A 9,013-nucleotide genomic window follows, 5' to 3' on the forward strand; every position below is an offset into this window, starting at 1 on the left:
CGTGAACGGACCAAAACCTTGCTTGTTAAATTATAAGCATGTCCTTAAAGTTTCACGTCAATCCGAGGTCTAGAATGAGAGTTATGCTAAAAGGCGCACTTTTAAGAAAGTTTTGTAATTAACGGCGCAATTAGCATAACGCCCATCTAACCCAAGTTTTCGTCACCAAAACTTTTACCCACTGTGGTAAAATAATATTTTGGGAATTTTAGAGATTTTTAATGATTTTTACCTTGCTCATAACCTGCGATTATGGCTACGGTTCGGTAAATACCGAATATGCCCTTTTTGGCCAAAACGGGAGTTCTACAAGGTCTTTTGACCCGATTCCAGTTGTCACTGATTTTAAATAATAAATAAAGTATTTTAAGCTTTATAAACTGTTCGGGAAACTCAGATTTCCTATAGAACTCGAAAATCCCTTTTAAAAGTCTTTAAAGTGACCGAAAAGCCCCTACGGGGCATAATATTAACTTAAACTCGTTACGGGCATTACGGAAGGTATCCTACTGATACCAAAATACTTTTAAGGCATATTGACTTAGGAAATAAGTGTAGGACACTTATGGTTAACCGTTTCACCTATTTGCGCACACGGTACGGCTCATGGAACTAGTTTTCGTGCAATAGCCGATATGGGTCAAATTATATTATTTGAACCCCAAAATCCAGAGTATGAACTATAAACCCATATAAAACAAGTCTCTGAACTTGTTGGGTCCAAATCATACTCCATTCTCGGTTTTCGCCTTTTCGTGCAAATTAACCATATCTATATATCGGAATCAACCGGTTTAAGCTACGGCTAATACAAGGACCGTTAGGATTCTAAGAGGTTAATTAAAACCTTCGTTCCAGATTAGGAGCCCCAGTAAAAGCTATCGGTGACTTGATCTAAATTAAGGATTAATACTTGCAAAGGTAAATACTTTAACTTATTTCCCCTATATGGGCTTGGGTTACGGTATATTAATACCGCTTGATTGAGCATTATATAATTCCATCGCTTAGGTGGTTAATTGATTAAATATGATCAGCTCATTTAAACAGTTTTGTTGCTTATAAGCCTTTGGGGGGTTTAATGACCGTTGTCCCGGATATCCTTGGCATCATTTTACGAAATGGCCACGACCATCGACATCCCGGTGTAGGCGTACACCCGGTATAAAGTGTCGACATTAAAATTAAAAGACGTAGCCGTTGGTTTTTATACTACGGTTTTACGCAAACGTGGTGTGTCTATAAATCTTTAACCCGGCACGACCCGGGCTACTGAACGCATAAAAGAACATGTAAAACGTTCACAAGATCATTATGAATTTTCCCAAGTTATAAAAGAGTTTGTGCCTTGTGCATTCAAATCAATTTTAATAAACATTTTCAAATGTGTCAGTTGAATGTATTTACCAGTGTAAACTGACGTATTTTCCCCAAAAAGATTAAGTGCAGGTACCTAAACGTAATTGGCTGGTATTAGCTCCCTAGCGTCGGGATAAGTCTCGCAAGCTTGATTGCAGTATCTAATGGAACAATACTTTATATCTATTTACGATCCACTGTGGATATATCCAACCCCTGTAATACATTTTGATATTATGATCAGAGGTTGAAATTTATATATTTATCTTATGCTTCCGCTGTGCATTATATAATTGTGTGGTTTGACTATATTGTTGCCAACATCGTCACGGTAATCCCCCACCGGGCCCACCGATGAGACACGTGGAAATCGGGGTGTGACAGGTTGGTATCAGAGCCAACATTGAGTGAATTAAACACTATCCTATTGTGTTTAATCTCAATGACACAATTGCACATACTTGAGTCTAGACAATAACTTAGGACAAATTCGGATTTTACTCCTTTTTTTTTCTTTATTTTCGATTTGATTTTTAATAAGTTTTGGAGCAGGAAAATGCCACCTGTTATATTCCGAGGAAGAGGAAGGGGAAGAAGAGGCCGAGGAGAAATCGTGACACATCACGATAAAGAAGCTGGACCATCTGGTACAAGACATCCTTCGATGACACGGAGCGAAGAGCCACAACGACGAAGAGATCTTTACGAACCCGCGAGGCATTCCACTTCGCACAGCTCGACGCCATCCTACCGGCACTCCTTTGGGCCAGATTCAGAAAATGATCCCAATAACCCACAACCTTCCTTCATACCTCTACAACGTTCGGTCTCGCACCGAAATTACGACGACCCTACTCCATACTACATAGGTCAGTTTAATCCGGCTGACTACATACAGGAACCTTCAGGTTTTGTTCCACTAGGGCCACAAGACCATTTTTCTGAAGATCCCATGGAGGAGGATGAGGATCCAACTGAACCAGCTCGTGGTACGCCCACGCATCCGATAGAAGTTTCTGATGGGTCATCCTTCCATGGAACGCCCTATCAAGGACCTGACAGTTTCCAAGCGATGTTTGACCGACATGAATGGTACTACACACCACCTCAACAGACATCTCAACAACCGAGACATCCGCAGGATCCCTCTGAGGATTCACGCTTTGAGGCAGTTACGCCACCACCTCCGCCACCGGCACAACCAGTAATACCTGATCCGCCAAGGCGTAGGAGGACAAATGCTCGTATGTCTACACGAGGAGGAGGGGGTATCCACTTAAGCACTCCTCGACATTCCAGTAGTAGCCACTATCCGCCACTACAAGAAGAAGGACCTTCAAGTCCTATACAGGAGGCGAACTCCGCACCTACTGCACGAAATTCGCCACCATTTGGGTATGACCAACCCATACCAGCTTACACAGGTCCAACGGCTTACAACCCGTTCGAACCGTCACAAGCACAATACAACTACGGCTATGAGCGCGACCCATATGTGGTGTCGGCAAGATATAATGCGCGCTACCCTGACGGAGCACATGGAAACATGGGACCACCGGATTACTCAGCTCATGGGTATCCAATACCTCCCAGACCTCCAGTTCCGCAACAAGCGCCGCAACCACGTTTCTCTCCTCCTGAACAGGAAGAAATACTCCATCGACTAGATCGTGTGGAGAGAGAGTTCGAGGAAGAGAAGAAAAGCCACCGAGGATTTCTCAAAGGCTTGGCGAACCTACTAAAGGGCAAAAAGAAGAAACGTGACCACTAGCCCTTAATAGTTATACGAATGTAATTTCTACTTTGAAATAAGTCCCTGTGTGGACAACTTATCGTATTTCAGTCCCTACGTGGACTTACCTTTAGTCCTTGCATGGACACCTATCTGGTATTAGTCCCTGCATGGACTTGTCACTTATTTTTAAAACCTCTATGGAGGTATGTACTATTTGAAAGACCCGTTTAGGGCAATATGTAACTGTATTTGTGATTTTTGGAATGTATGTTATGAGTTTTGTTTTAATATATATAAAAATAAATCAAAACCATTCCTTTTATATTGATCTGCCTAAATAAAGAATCTTAAAAGGTGAAACCTAGCTTGGGGTCTGTTAAGATCTAGTCAAGATGGTACGACCTAACTGAAAAGATTCTGATTCCCTGTTAACCTCTGTACGCATGTTAACATTCATGGCAGATGTGATTCGTTATAATCACGCACGTCATTCTTATACAATAATCCTTTAAGGATTTCAAAACCCAACTAAATGATTTATAAATCGCGGGGTAAATCACCAATGAAGGTGATCAATATTATAAAGACATCCATTAGTGATGCAATGCCTACGGGCCAGTATTATAAAGACATCCATTAGTGACGCAATGCCTACGGGCCAATATTATAAAGACATCCATTAGTGATGCAATGCCTACGGGCCAGTATTATTAAAACATCCATTAGTGATGCAGTGCCTACGGGCCAGAATTATTAAAACATCCATTAGTGATGCAGTGCCTACGAGCCAGAATTATTAAAACATCCATTAGTGATGCAGTGCCTACGGGCCAGAATTATTAAAACATCCATTAGTGATGTAGTGCCTACGGGCCAGTATTATTAAAACGTCCATTAGTGATGTAGTGCCTACGGGCCAATATTATTAAAACATCCGTTAGTGATGTAGTGCCTACGGGTCAACCATATTAAGACATCCATTAGAGGTGTAGTGCCTATGGGCCATAATAATTGTCTTATAAAGACAAAAGGCAGTGATAGTCTATGACTCTCTGTCAGAAAGAAATAAAAGAACTACGGTTCAACTCTCTATGCCTTTGATTCTCTGAAATCTCGGCTAACATTATAAAACATCATCATGATTAGGCTTTATGCCGCCAATACTATTTATATAGTTAAAATAGGATATATTCAAATCCTAATATTTAATGAAATAAAAAGTTAACCAAATATGGTCTCTGTACCATGGTTGACAAATTGTCATAAAAGACAATCATATAATAATCTCCTAAATTAAAATTTTGTTATCTTCTGTAACAGATTCAAGTTACAATGGCGGATCCCAATGGAGAGAACAGCCACACAAACGAAGATGACTATGACAATGCGTCAGTGCATTTGACAGGCGCACAACTGAAGGCTCTGATTGGCAATGCTGTTCAGGCAGCTATTGATCGTCAACATACTGAGTCTCAAGGCAGAACTGTGTCAAAACCACCCTCTAAACCAAAGACACACTCCAAACCACCCTCTGAACCCAAGAAAGATGACGACAAGCACTCGTCTACTGAGCACAGCGTTCATCGCGATAGAGAATATACTGATGCGTCAAGTGCTAAGGGTTGCACCTACAAATACTTTGTATCATGTAAGCCCCGTGAATTTACAGGGGAGAAAGGTGCGGTTGACTGTATCACCTGGCTAGACGAGATGGACACGATAGTGGACATCAGCGGGTGCGCTGAGAGGGATGTGGTTAAGTTTGTGTCCCAGTCATTCAAGGGCGAGGCCCTGGCGTGGTGGAGAGCTCTGGTGCAGGCTCAGGTAAGTCTGCCTTGTACAAAATGTCATGGGGGGAGTTTATTACCCTCATAAAAGAAAACTACTGCCCTCAGCACGAGGTTGAGAAGATTGAGGCAGATTTTGTCTCACTAGTAATGACAAACCTGGATTGTCAAGCATATCTGACAAGTTTTAACACTATGTCACGCCTGGTGCCGTATCTTGTGACACCAGAACCTAGAAGGATTGCCCGTTTCATTGGGGGCTTAGAGCCGGCGATCAAGGCCAGTGTAAAGGCCTCTAGGCCGACGACCTTCAGGTCAGTTACTGACCTCTCCTTGTCTCTTACACTTGATGCTGTCCGTCTGAGGGCACAAAGGAGCAAGGAGGCTGAAAAGCGAAAACGTGAGGATGATACCTCACGAAAGTCTGGGAAAAAGCACCGTGGAAACGGTGAAGGCAAGAGAGGGTCGGAGGCAAAGAAGGAGGGGCAAGCTGATGGAAGACCTCACTGCAAGGTCTGCAAGAAACCTCACTCCGGGAAGTGTAGGTTTGCGTCTGGTTCACAGTCGCAACAAAAGACTCCATCCTGTGGGCTATGCAAGTCCAAGGATCATAAGACAGTGGAGTGCAAAAAGATAAAGGATGCAACCTGCTATAATTGTAATGAAAAGGGGCACATAAAGAGTAATTGCCCGAAGTATGCCAAGAAGGCGGAAGAGACTAAGAAGTCAAATGCGAGAGTTTTTCGATTGGATGCAAAGGAAGCGGTTAAGGACGACAATGTGCTTACAGGTACTTTTCTCGTAAATAATATATTTGCAAGAGTACTATTCGATTCTGGCGCTGATAAGTCCTTTGTAGACCAGAAATTTTGCCAACTACTAAATATGCCAATCAAAACCCTTGACGTGAAATACGAAGTAGAGTTAGCAGACGGCACGATAGAAACCGTCTCTACTGTTCTAGAAGGATGTGAAATATCCATTAGGAACCATTCTTTTCCTTTATCTCTACTTCCTTTCAAATTAGCGGGTTCTGACATTGTACTAGGCATGGACTGGTTATCCCGTAATCAGGCCCAAATCATTTGCGGCAAAAGACAAATAGTTTTAAAAACTCCGAGTGGTGAATCTCTTACCATTCGAGGTGATACGCATTACGGATTGCCCGAAGACGTATCTATGCTGAAAGCTTCAAGGTGTTTGAACAGAGGCTGTGTAATTTACATGGCTCAGGTGATAATAGAAGAACCAAAGCCGAAGATCGAGGATCTTCCTGTCATTTCTGAATACCCCGAGGTTTTTCCCGAAGAACTACCTGGTTTGCCACCAGATAGACAAGTGGAGTTCAGAATTGACATCATTCCTGGAGCAGCACCGATAGCAAGAGCACCTTACAGATTAGCTCCAACGGAAATGAAAGAACTGAGGACCCAGTTGGATGAACTGCTAGCAAAAGGTTTTATCAGACCTAGTTCATCTCCCTGGGGAGCTCCTGTCCTATTTGTAAAGAAGAAGGACGGATCGATGCGGTTGTGCATCGACTATAGAGAACTGAATAAAGTTACCATAAAGAATAGATATCCTTTACCAAGGATCGATGATCTATTCGATCAGCTGCAAGGGAGCGAGCTACTTCTCCAAGATCGACTTAAGGTCGGGTTATCATCAACTAAGGGTCAGAGATGAAGATGTACACAAGACTGCATTTAGGACTCGCTATGGTCATTACGAGTTCCTAGTGATGCCTTTTGGGCTCACAAATGCACCGGCTGCGTTCATGGATCTCATGAACCGCGTTTGCAAGCCGTACTTAGACAAATTCGTCATAGTCTTCATCGACGATATCCTTATCTATTCCAAGAATCAAGCTGACCACGAGAAGCACCTCCGTTGCATTCTCGAATTACTACAACGTGAGAAACTCTACGCCAAATTCTCGAAATGCGAATTCTGGCTACGAGAGGTCCAGTTTTTAGGACACGTTGTGAGCGAGCATGGTATCCAAGTGGATCCCGCTAAGGTAAAGGCGGTCATGAACTGGCAAGAGCCAAAGACGCCTACTGAAATTTGTAGTTTCCTGGGATTGGCAGGATACTACCGAAGGTTTATTGAGAACTTTTCAAGGATTGCTGCGCCCTTGACTTCCTTGACCAAGAAGAAAGAAAAGTACATTTGGGGCCCAAAGCAGCAAGAGTCCTTCGAAATACTGAAGCAAAAGCTAAGCAACGCACCTGTGTTGACCTTACTTGAGGGTACAGATGAATTCGTAGTTTACTGCGATGCATCACGCACAGGCATGGGGTGTGTTCTTATGCAGAAGGGCAAGGTGATTGCCTATGCTTCAAGGCAATAAAAAGTGCATGAAAAGAATTACACCACCCATGATTTGGAGTTGGGTGCCGTTGTATTTGCACTTAAGTTGTGGAGACACTACCTTTATGGTATTAAATTTGTGATTTATTCTGATCACAAAAGCCTCCAGCACCTGTTCAACCAGAAAGAGTTGAACATGAGACAGCGCCGTTGGATGGAAACCCTGAATGATTATGACTGTGAAATCAGGTACCATCCCGGCAAGGCGAATGTAGTCGCCGATGCCTTGAGCAGGAAAGAAAGGGTAAAACCTATTCGAATCAATGCCAAGAGCATTGAGGTCAAGAACAATTTAATTGAAAAGATATTAGCTGCACAGCGAGAGGCTGTGTTGGAAGCTAATTATCCAAGTGAAAAGCTGGGAGTAACTGAAGAGCAGTTGACTCTTAGCAAGGACGGAATTCTTAGACTGAACGGACGTATATGGGTTCCGATTTATGGAGGACTACGAGATGTTGTTCTCCAGGAAGCCCATAGTTCCAAATACTCAGTTCATCCTGGTGCTGATAAAATGTACCAAGACTTAAAGGCAAATTATTGGTGGATAGGCTTGAAAAAGTCTGTTGCCGCCCATGTAGCAAAGTGCTTGACTTGTGCTCAAGTTAAAGCCGAGCAGCAAAAGCCGTCTGGCTTGCTACAACAGCCTGAACTTCCCGAGTGGAAGTGGGAATGCGTAACTATGGACTTCATAACCAAGTTACCCAAGACCAGGAAAGGAAACGATACAATATGGGTCATAGTCGATAGGCTGACTAAATCAGCTCATTTTCTACCCATTAAGGAGACATATAGCTCCGATATGTTAGCCCAACTTTATGTTGATAAGATTGTAGCCTTACACGGCATACCTGTGTCTATTATCTCCGACAGGGATACTAGATACACATCTCATTTCTGGAAAAGTTTCCAGCAATCTTTGGGCACGCGTTTGAACTTTAGCACGGCTTACCATCCACAGACGGACGGTCAAAGTGAGCGTACTATCCAAACGCTAGAAGACATGCTTCGTGCATGTGCAATCGATTTAGGCGGTAACTGGGATAAAAACCTACCCCTGATCGAATTCTCCTACAATAATAGCTACCACGCCAGCATAAAGGCTGCGCCTTTTGAGGCATTATATGGTAGGAAATGCAGATCGCCTGTTTGTTGGGCGGAAGTAGGAGAGGTCCAATTATCGGGACCAGAGATTGTTTTCCAGACAACGGACAAGATTGTCCAGATCCGGGAACGTCTCAAGGCTGCCCGCGATAGGCAGAAGAGCTACGCTGATCCAAAGCGTAAGGATTTTCACTTCGAAGTGGGTGAAAAAGTATTACTTAAGGTGTCACCCTGGAAGGGGGTGATGCGTTTCGGCAAGAAAGGCAAACTGAGTCCGAGATACATAGGACCTTTTGAGGTCATTGAACGGGTCGGATCAGTTGCCTATAAACCGAACTTGCCTGAAGAGCTCAATGGAATTCACAATGTGTTCCACATCTGCAATCTCAAAAAGTGCTTCGCCGACGAGTCGTTGGTGATTCCACACACAGATGTGCATATAGATGAGAGCTTAAAGTTCATAGAAAAACCTTTGTCGATTGAAGATCGACAGGTGAAGAAGCTTCGCAGAAAGCACGTACCGATTGTAAAAGTCAAATGGGATGCTCGTAGAGGTCCTGAATATACGTGGGAAGTCGAAGCTACAATGAAAGAAAAATACCCCTATTTATTTGAGTAAATCTCGGGTCGAGATTTATTTTAAGGGGGTGAGGATGTA

The sequence above is a fragment of the Helianthus annuus genome, chromosome 15 (genome assembly GCF_002127325.2).
Source record: "Helianthus annuus cultivar XRQ/B chromosome 15, HanXRQr2.0-SUNRISE, whole genome shotgun sequence".
In the NCBI taxonomy this organism is placed as follows: Eukaryota; Viridiplantae; Streptophyta; class Magnoliopsida; order Asterales; family Asteraceae; genus Helianthus; species Helianthus annuus.